Source organism: Chrysoperla carnea, chromosome 4, assembly GCF_905475395.1.
Source record: "Chrysoperla carnea chromosome 4, inChrCarn1.1, whole genome shotgun sequence".
Taxonomy (NCBI): Eukaryota; Metazoa; Arthropoda; class Insecta; order Neuroptera; family Chrysopidae; genus Chrysoperla; species Chrysoperla carnea.
In genome coordinates this window covers 48,399,915-48,412,067 of record NC_058340.1, presented here as the reverse complement: position 1 = coordinate 48,412,067, position 12,153 = coordinate 48,399,915, and positions in this window count along the sequence as shown.

The window sequence follows — 12,153 nt, the reverse complement described above, 5'->3', positions numbered from 1 at the left end:
TTCCGGGACATACACCCATACAAAAGGAATTGTGCTTATGTCCTTTTTCTACTTTGAAAAGAAAACTATCGGCGGTTATTTAGTTTCATCAAATATTTTCTTTCTTACTCTGCCATTAAGATTTCTATTTCGAAGAAACTAAGATCAGCGAAACGTATAGTTTGAGGAAATTCAAAACTGAAAGGTTTTATACAGTAGGAAAAACAACCAAAAATCAATCAAATTCGTTTCATTTATCCTTTCTAAACAAGAATTATTAAATTTTGGTACTCCCTTTAACAATTTATAATGACTTATTCGTAAGATTATAAAGGTCAGTGGCTGATTTAAGGGGTGGCAAAGAAGCAGTCGCCTGCGGAGCCTTCGAAATAGGGCACCATAAGGGGGCTCCAAGTGCATTTATGAAGACTTAAAAAAAGATGAAAAAGACAAAAGTCTATGAAAGGGCGCCACAAGGGGGCACCAAGTTCAGTAACGAAAACTAAAAAAAAGTCTTTTAACTGTAATTTCATGGCCTCTAGGCAGATTTTGCCCACTGGGTCTTTTTCCTCCACCACTGATAAGTCTTGTGGTCCAGACAGATCGACGCCTTTAGTACTGCTGAAACTACCTAAAAAATTGGGTAATACAGAATACTCTTAAAATTAAATAAATCGGAATATTCGTTGCGTCACCCGGTGCTGGACACCACTCGTATCAATCAAGGCCGCCCATGCACCACGTTGAAATTACCTAAATAAATCGTAAATAAAGTGTTATGGTCGTCTAAAACTTATATTAGAAATTCAAATGATAGTAGATTTTATCACATAAGACTTTATTACTATAAATAATATGGAATAAAGGGTATTAAAAACTATTTAGGGATATAAATAGCAAACATACATAATTGTAAGTATTGTTCATCACGTATATACATAGATACATATATACATATATACATACTTATCAAAAGGAAGATATAACCTTGTTCAATTATTCATTGAACGCCACGTTATTATCATATTCTAAGTACACGTTGTTGTATATTGAAAATTGTGTCCATTCAAATAGCAAGACTATTGATTGCAATTTAAACAAGTGATCTACTTACATATTTTCGTCAGAATTGGTCTCCGAAGTACCTAGTGCCTAGGGTAAACAGTGTCCCCGTCGGCTTCTGGAGTTTCCGGAAAATCCGTTATATAGTCGGTCCAAACTCGTTACTCAAAGATTTTTGGGGTTATTGAAAACGAATATCGCGAAAGAAATCGGGTATCTGGTATAAGAAGTACTCTGGGCAGATACTCCGGAGACCAATTCTTTCGAGATATTCGTGCTCAGCGACCCCTAAAATCCTCGAATAACGAGTTTCTGATATTCGCATTCAGTGACCCCTATAAAACCCGTGTAACGAGTTTGGAATCATTTTCATCACAATTTGCCGAATGGCGAAATTAGTATATTTACGGCCAATTTAAAATGCAATAAAAAAATGTTTTTAATTTCTTATAAATTAGTTTCAATGCTTCGTTTCCGCAACTATTTACATTTATTTATTATTTCCAATTTTGGCATATTTGGTACTTTGCTTTTGCTATTTCAATACATGATACCACTTAATATATGAGGATGAGACTGCACACTTCAATGGAACCCAAGGCCTCTAGTGTCCGTACTGCCTTAAATCTATAGCCAACTGGACTAGATTCGTTTAGAAATTGGTCTCGTTAGAATAATGGATACCATGAATTACAATGAATGGACACGGAATGAATGAATGCATTTAGAGTAGGTATGTAATTCTCGCATTTTAAAATCAATTCATTTGTAATAATGTTTTATTAGCTTGAATTGTTAGTTTGTCTGTATTTGGAAGTAAAAGATTAGATAGACATCACTGATTTATGTTTGCAAAAGTTTTATCAAACTAATTTTTTTTATCTATTGTGGGTTTATTCATTAAATACGTGACGAAAATAGGGGGAGACGTATTGCTTAGCGTGACGATGTGTGATATGAAGGTACGGAGGCTTTAGGGAAACGTATCGTTCGTTGGTGGTTATTTTGTTAAATTTTTGACTATTTGCAAGAGGGTCAAGAAATATGATGAAACAAGGGAGGACGATGTAAAAAAAATTGAGATTGAGAAATTTTGCCGATTGGCTATTCAAAATTTTATAATTACGGACAGTGCATATCGACAGGTGTACTGGAGTTTAAGGGATCTTTTTAGTCTTTTAGACAAAAAGACTTTTTCTGGATTGTTTTTTCGGAGAAACTTAAACGTTTAAAGATTTATGTATTTTTCATAAGCTTCTTCCTGTTCTTCAAGTTGCTGTTTTGCAGCTTTTTAGAAGTGGAGTGTATTCTGAGCAAATTAAAATTTAAAAAAAAAAAGAAAGTATATTATATAAAAGAACCCATTCTTCCCAAAAAAAACAGAAATTTCTTAGTAGAGATCTCAATAAGATTTATTTAATCGTTAAAGTTTGCGTTCGTGTTTAATCCGTTACTTTTTCCATGTAGTGATTTAACTTTGAGTGATTGATTATGTTGTCGACTGGACTACATAACAACAAAATAGTTTCGCAAACGTCTTAGTAGCTATAAGTGACTAATTTAATTAGGTCAGTTCGTTAACACGTGTATCAAAATGTACCTACGTGGAAATATTGTTAGGCGCCATCATTATTTGGTTGTTTCTTTACATTTCATAATCATATTTATTTTCTAAGCACGAAAATAACTTTTGGAATATTCAGAGGCGTATCCAACGTGTTTTATTTAGTCATTTCCATATCACTTAATATATCTTAATTCTGACTTCGAATTCGAAAGACACAATAGTACCTATCATTTGTTAGGGAAACACGTTTTTCATCAGCACCCAGCGCTTTTTTTAATGTTTGTACAGACACTGAAGTAACTATTAAAAGTACCATGCATGAGAAGCTTTGACTTATATAAAGTACACCAAACTTTGAAACAAATGTAAAAATTTTAATTCATAATAAAAATATGTAATTTGTATCACTTATACATGAGTGTAAAAAGTTTATATATGCTAAAAACTTACAAGTATAATAAGACAAAAAGACACTGCGTTTAATTTTAGGAATTTACATAGATAAGAAGTGAGTTGGATACGCCCTAGTCGTATATATAGAGGACCCAGGTTAGAATCCTGGCTTCTGTGTAGCTTTTTCATTTTTTTCTAGTTATTGAAAAAAAAGTCTAGTATTTTACAAAAAAGCTTAAAATACCTTAAGAAATCTAGAAATTTGTTTTATTTATTCAAAAAATCGCAATTGCTGGAAAAATTCTTACACTCCCTATCAGTCCTGTTTTATGGCGTATACCCTCTGGTTTTTGCGGTCCCTTTACCGTTTGCTTTCTGTTGATTTTACGATTTTAATTTCTGGTTTTATAGCACTGACACTTCCTACGCTCTTGAGTAAAATAAAATTATTTATTATAGACACCAACATACACTAGTTTGTAGATATATACGTGCTTGAAAATTTGATCATGGCTTTATATAATAATTACCTATTGAGTAATTATTATATAAAGCGTAACATTACTTCAAACTCACACTTTTGAAGTTTTAGACATTTTTTGTACAAAACTTTTTTTTAAATAAACTATCTAAAACAAAATATTTCCCGCCCATCTTTAACTACACTTACAAGTGAATCAAAGAGGAAATGTTAATCTGAAATTTTCAATAGTTTAGGGGCTATGGTCGTTTAAACAATTAATTTGCTTATAACAATTTTCCCCCCACTCTGAGCGATGAGGAAGTTGTAATTTTGGATTCAGTGGGTCAAAATACGTCGAAATACACTCCTTGTTCGGTAGGACCTGAACAAAAAAAAATCTGGACATAGGCAAATATCCTCTATTGCGCTTTTACCCAACAACTTTTATCCAAAGCATTTTTCCGTGTTTTATATGTTTTTCTTTCCATTAAATGCAATAATGGCATATTTTTAAGTCGCATTTTCTCCGAAAGCTGAGGATTTTCGAAAAAAAGCTGAGGTCTATAAGGATCAACTTTCTAATTTAAAGTGTTATCCTATCTTTTACCGTTTGGGATCTAAATTGGCTATCAAAGAAATCTGAAGAACTAGGCCCAATCTGATGCCAAAACATGATGTTCCCTATCAAGCTCCGTAATTTTTGTTCAAATTATTTTTTGATTTGTTAATTTGCTATTAGCCATTATAGATTAAAATGACTTATTCTGTACATATATCGTATTATCTACTATACAAAGATATGACAAGTACAACCATTTTCCATGTTCACGTTCAAGTATTTATGGATTTCCTATAAAATACAGACGATTGGAAATATTACTAAAACGATGTTTTATTATTCATGTACCGTAATATTTCGATGCAAAAAAATGGAAAAACGATCTTTTACTGAACATCCCTATTTTACGTGTTCAATTATATTTATTTAGTTCTAAAGAATGGAGAAAAAAAATTGACAGGTTCATTGTATGTAAAACAAATTATTTAAAAATTGTGACATGATAATTGATAATATAAAAAAACAATTGTTTGTTAATATTTTTACATTTATATTCTATTCAAAAAAGAAAAAGTGAAAACAAACAATTGACTGAGTTAATTGTTGAAATACCATGCAAAGACAGTGTTGATTACTTTATCACATTATACATACATACATGTCACATATACATAACTGATATTCCCATATAATACATACTATACAATTTACGCCTAATTTGCACCCTCACGGGTGATGTTTACGATAAAATGTTTCAAACAAAAGTTGGTTATTTTTTTATAAGGAATATTTTTTACATTTAAACTTTTGTTCTATTTCTAACGGTTTACAAGATGGGTCCTATGGAGCCAAAACCCAATTGACCTATGTTGACCTCATTTACGAACTCAACCTTTCGTCCTGAGTACGCTGTAAAAATTACAGCTTGATATCTTTTTTCGTTTTTGAATTATCGTGTTCATAGACGGACAGACGGACATCCGGAAATGGACTAATTAGGTGATTTTATGAACACCTTTACCAAAATTTTGTGCGTAGCATCAATATTTTTAAGCGTTATAAACTTGGGACTAAACTTAGTATACCTTGCATATAACATATATGCATGGTATAAAAAGGTGTAAACGCTTAAGTGTATTCATATAAACGCCATACAACCTCTGCATAATAAACGTGATTATTAAAAAGCGGGTCAGTAAAAAATAATAAAGATTTTATTAATAATTATCACACAAAAATTATGCCATACTTCAAAAACAACTTTATTTTATTTTAATTTGTGTAGAGAGTTTTAATTTGTGAAAATCCAACGAACAAACGAACAAAAATTTGTAGATACTCTTTGAAAATGGATTCAAACTTTGAAAATGGCCTTTCGGGCGGAGAATCCGAAACTATATATCACATATAATTAAGTGGAAAAACAAATAAAGCAAAAATTGAAATTAAAGTTTTATTTATTATCATTGAAATTAACTTTATTTTATATTGTTTGTTAAGGATGTATGAGCATGACAACAATGTTTGATTTAAAGGCTCAAAATTTGTTTGCAGCTAGTATTTTACTCAAAGAATATGTGGTTAAAATTTCAGCTTAGGTATCCGTGCAAATTTTTAAGAAAAAAGTCATTAAAAATCGATATAAAATACATTGGCTCTTATGGAGGAATCTCAAAAAACGACATATTTTGGAAGTTTTTGATAATTTTCATTTGGAATAAATGAAAACAAATTTAAAAAAAAACTTTTTAATAGAAAGTAAACATATTAGCAATGAATAGAACTAAGTGTCACCGTCCATATAAGGGATGTAAGAGCAGGGTAGATTAAGGGTTGAAATTATTTTTATCTTATTTCAACTTTGATGATGAATTTTGTTATAACTTCATGAATGTAGACGAAAAATAAGAATAAAATTTTTCGATATGTGTCTTGGTTTTCGAAATATCGAAAGCTAAATAATTAAACAAAATTTTCAATTTTCGATATTTTGAAAATTAAGCCAGATATCGAAAAATTGTATTCTTACTTTTCGTCTTATATCGTCAAGTAATAATATAAATTTATCATCAAAATTGAAAATATCTTTTTTTAAATTTGTGCCCCCACTACCATGCTCATACATCCTTAAAAAGATATTGTTTTTATTTCGACAAACGAAACTAAAACTTTAATGTTACTTTAAACACGTTTGCAGGTATCAATAAACAATGATATTGGTAAATAGTTGTTGGCCTTACTCAGTCTGGAGGTTAAAAATGAAATTAATAGTCCGGGAGCGGGCTAAAAAAAAACTTTAAAAACAATGGGCTATGGCAACCGTACCAGATCAGTTGTAAAAATAAAGGAGTGGGCAATTTGCAATGCAAAATTGGAATATCAACTAGACCCAAAAGGTAATCCGCTCATTTTCACGTGAAATTACAACTTTTAATTTACCTTTTCAAAAAATAATAGGTTACCAGGTCAACTAAGTCGATAAGTTATGGCAAACTTTTTTTTGAAAATGCTCTTTGGGGTACCAACTTGACATATAAGCTAACCGGACAATTTTTACGTGAAACTTTACCTTTTCAAGAAATAGTTTGCCAGGTCTCCTTGGTCGATAAAGTGTGGCGGCCCTTATTTTTATCTCTTCCTCTCCCTCCTTCATTTTTGCAACTGGTCTAGTAGAGTTGCCATGGCCCATTGTTTTTTACGGTTTAGATTTCCGCTTTATTATAAAGTTTGAGCCGGTTATCGATAGGTTAAGTGTATTTGCGATCCGCTCCCGGTATATAACTAATATCTTAAATTTTTATACCCATAACGATAAATAGTTAACATAAAGAAACTGGGCAAACTAATGGTTAAAAACAAAACAAAAGTGGTTAAAAAATACTTTTAAAGCATACATCCGTTTCAAAATTTTACTGATTGTATTAGTCCCATTAAATTTGCAGCTAAATTGGGAAGCAACTAGGAAAATTTTGAGAGTCGAGAGGCCGTAAGAATAAAATTTGACAATTCTCGGTTAATAATAACTAAATATGTTTATCATAAGCAAAATTGAAAAATTTGGGGTGAAACACAAAATTTGCATTTTTTCGGTTATTATTAGATAGCGTTCAGGGTTTACTAAGTAGGTGCGTTTATCATTCGAGTTTATCTTCTGATAACTTTTTTAAGTTTAACATTTAAGGAAATAATTATCATTTTGAGAAATTTGCCATAAGGAAAAAGTATTAAAATTTTTCCTAACCCAAGTTTTTTATTCGGTTACTTTCAATAACCTTGAAAAACTAGCCTAACTATCTAGTTACCAAGGAAATAGAAAACTATACAGAGCCCTTATTTTTCGTCCCTAATATTTATCAAATATAATATACACATGTAAAAATCAAATACTACTACATATTGCAAACAGTATGTATGTCTTAAAACTGTTTATACACTTTAAAAATAATTTTGATATAAATGCACAAAAAAGTAAAAATAACTTTGAAATGAATATTTCCATCAATATTTTCTTTGCGAGCTGTTGCGTTTTGAAGCCGACGCCAACGAATCGATTTTCAAGTTTGAGCAGCAGGACATAGAAGGCACAAACGAAATCTCAACAGTGGTGCATTGAGCGCATCAATTTTTCTGGCTTTTAAATTGGCAAACTTTTTAATATTATCGTCTGTTTTAAACTTTACTTTGTATTCGATATTTATTATGGCCAAGTTTGTCAATAAATCTTGAGTCGTGGTTGATCGTAAATACTTTTTTATTATTTTTAATTTTTTTTAATACTTTCACCTTCTGCTGACGTCACAAGAACTATTAAATATTGGCGTAAGGGTATTGAAATATTAAGACACACGGGCATTAAATTATTGGAATAAATATAATTTAATGCTCATTAAATAGACGTTTCCCATCAGTATCCCAACTATTTTCATATTCCCAGAACAAAAGTGGTACCTATATTTTTATGGGTATGTGAATATGTTACGTAATTTTCAAAATTAGCTAATTCGGTCGCGCATTCATTGCATCCCTGATTAAGACGATACTGAATGTAATGAACAAATTTGTTTAGATGTAAACTTACTGCCTATTAATTTGAATTAAACAAAAAAAAAACATGTTTTCATCAATGGTCTAGAGAGGTACCATTGGGTATCACTCAGTGTATAATCACTTTTATATTATTTAGCCAGTTATTAGTTACATCTATATTATTGTAGATGGTAGTTATTATATGCATGATAATCCGAGCAAATTAGGAATTAAAATTCAAAAATCTACAACCAGAAGTGGAGTTAATTTGTTTCGTCTCCATGCCGTCGTTGACTTTCGCCTCTTGTATGGAAGCGAAGAAAATTTTATTAAATACCTAAAAATTTAAGTTACAAAAATGGCCTATTCCTTTTTATATCATGCATAACTAGTTGATTTGTGTAAAATTACGCAGTGCGCACCAAATTTTAAATCTCAAATTTAGGAGAATCGGTAAATTTTTAGACCGTAGGTCCATTTTTCATAATTATACAGCACGATAAGCTTTAAAATGAGAGACTTATCATGGAATTTGACTTAAGAATAAAGACGAACTTGTGGACCCACAGAAAAACAAATTATAGAAATATTTAATTTAAAAAAATTATTGCATAAATTTATTTACATTCGTAAGTTAAGAGAATTTCTATTCTTATTCTACGCCATGATGTTGTTGGCGTAGGCCATAGTTCACCTCTGTCTACAACTTTCCGTTGAGAAACTGGTCTTTTCAGATTTGTACGAAAATCAGCTAACTTGCTTGGTCTATGGTAGAAGATCAAGATTCTTTCTTATTTGCTGTTTATAAGATGCTGAGTAAGTGAGTTTAAAAAATAATAAAATACAACCTGTTTACGTTTATAGTTGTAAATGCATTTAAGTTCCGTTAGAAAAGAGACGCATGGCATCGGCTCGACTCGGTGCACTACATATAATTCAAGGGTGTTTTACATGGTTGGAGAAGAGTAAGGGGGAAATTCTTCAACACACACAAACACTCGTAAAATTACAGTGTCCTTCATGATATATAAATACAATGTTTTATTTTAAGGGTTATAAGCTGCTTGAACGTTAAAAATGAAGCGGTTTTTTGTGGAATTTTGGTGAAAGCAAGCAATTTAGGGTTTTGAGAATTTATTCCACTTATCGTAAGATATAAAGGTAGTACGAGCACCAAGGCAATTTTAGATTTAGGGTTGAAATTATTTGTACCTTATTTTCAACTTTAATGATGAATTTTGTTATAACTTCATGAATGTAGACGAATAAGAATAAAATTTTTCGATATCTCTTACATAGGTACATACATAAATTTATTTACAGTCGTAAGTTAAGAAAATTTTTTAAGTTAATTTTTACTGAGTTAATTGTTTAAATAGCCTTCGTGTGCTTCACTATCAATGTTTTATAATAATTATGAAATTACAAAAAAATAAGTCCATAAAGATAATGAATATGATTAAATAATTTTTGTGGCTTTCTTTAGAAATGCTCACTTTTAAAAATCCAAACCGTTTTACATAATACCCTTAAATACGTAATATAAACACATGAAAAAATTTCAAAATCATGTAACATTGAAATAAAAAACATCTGGACAATATTTCAATTTATAAAGGATGTCAAAACATCAAAAGTGTATTATTATAATAATATTAATTTCTTAATGAAACAATTATTTATTTAATTTATATAAACGCAAATTAATTACTTTTAATCAAATTTAACAAATATTCATACCACAGAATTTTATTCTTTATAGACCAGAAAACATAAACCTTGAATGAAAATTATAATTCGTACTTTTTTCTTAAATACGTCTGTAAAAATATTTCATATTCTTCGTCTTCAAGCACGAAACAACGCAATGAATTTTGTACTATTTTTGTATTTTTTATGAACCTTTCATTCTCTAGCACTCTGTACTTTTTCATAATACCTTTACACAGGGTTGGACAAAAGTGTGGAAACAAATATTTCAAACATTAGAAGGTGACGAACCAAAAACTTAAAAAATGTTTTTCCATTTAATAATGTTAACACACCCCACCCACCCCATTCTTTCAATTCGCCCCATTCAAATTTTTCTTAGTAAAGTTATGAGTGAAAAAATTGGGAATGGGAAACTATATGCATATGGATGGATATGAGTTTAGTTACTAAATTTTAAAGTTTTTTACTAGTATTTTTCAAACACTAAATAATCTTGCCAATTAAACAATTTTAAAAGTAAGGTGGGATTAATGTGATTTTTGTGGTTTAAGTAGGAGGCGATAATAATAAATTTTCAGACGCTACTTGCTATATAAAAAACTTGAATGTGTATCGATATCTATAGTATCATGCCAGTAATAAGCAATGTTTTATTTCCCCTTTCCAAAATGTCGTAAAATCGGCATGTTAGCCTAGGAGCCCAGACATTTCCATATCCGATGGATGGCCATGGCTACATAAACATTTTTTTTAATGTATTTTTATGTGCTGAATTTAATTTTCGAAGCTGCTAGGTTTTAGTGTTGCTTAAAATTATTACAAACAATTTTTATAAACAAATAGGCGAATTTTTGGGGGAAAGCCCGACTTTTTGGTTACAGTTAGGATAGTAATAGCATTATTAATGTTTTAGAGGCGCATAAGTGGCTTTTAAATAACTCTGTATGCGCTTTGTTCGGTAGTGCGCAATTTTTGCGACCTCTGGCGAGAAAACAACGAGTTATAGTATAATTAGTATATAGTAGTAATCATGAAGGTTATAGAACAGGAGAAAGATCGCTATGTACTAAAGCATTAGAATACTTGTCCCTAAAAATTTGTAGAATTTATAGTTCATTTTTAAGCCACCAGCCGCGCTGTCATCAAGAAGTAGTATCTTTGAAGTTAGCTGTTGTTGTTAGCATAATGTACAAATTGATATATCATTTGAAATTAGCGCACAACAGCCCGCTTTTATTGATACTACGTATTGATCGCAGCGCCTCACTTATTTTATCCATATTTCGGGGACAATATTTTCTGTAGCGATCGTTCTCCTGCCTATATGCTTCATGGTAGTAATTGTCTAAACAAATGTTATTGCCCGTTATATGCTGTCTGTAACTTTCATTGAGACTTTTTAGTTGATTGTTTAATATGTCACTTACGCAAAAAACGCATGGGACCTTTTTTGTAGAGAATGTTATTCTCTGTAAAAATGTTACCGATACTTTTTTCGCTAAAATCAATAGTGTAGCAGTTATTGCAAAAAAAACTAACCTGTCATAACCAAGATGGCGGTCTTCTTCCAAGAGATAGCATCCCGCTTTTTCAAATTTAATTTTATATTTGAACAACCTAACCGTAACCAAAAAGTCGAAATTTCCTCCCAAAAAAGCGATGTACTAATAAGCATATTAACATTTCGGCTAGGATAACTGTAATATTTTCCCAACCCTGTTTATGTCATACACATAAAAAAAATACTATCAGTATTTATTTTACCCATCACATTCACAACATCAGCCCTTTAAAAATAAATGTTTAGTCTATGGATATAGTTTCATTCGTTTCATTCGCATATGAATATTTCGTTTGTAAAGTATGTAAATGTATAATAATATAAATATATTATATACCTATCAACTAAATTCCCGCTGAATAATATTTAAGTCAGAGTCACATTGTGGCGTTTAACTTGAGTCTTAACTGAATCGAGTGAACGCAGTTTATCATGTCGCGTTGCTTGTATAACATGGTATAAACTCTTCATTGTTGTAAAATAAACTTGCTGAGTACCACGCTTTTAAAAAACGAAAAAAAATATATAATATACCACGTGTCATAGTCATATAGTAGTGTTATCGGGTATCCGCTTATATCACTGTATGGCTGCTAATTATATTATTAATCGGCTAACAATAAAATCAACTAATTAAGAAAACAAATTTTTTTAAATAAAGTGTATTTTTTGGATAATTTTTCAATAATGTGAATGAAAAGTGTGTTGTGATTAACATAATTGGGCTAGATCCCAAAAATAAGTGTTCTCCATACTCTTAAAAATAATTCTTTTTTATCTAAGAGAAAGTTTTTTATTTTTATTTTTTATAAATTAAAATAATAACAAAA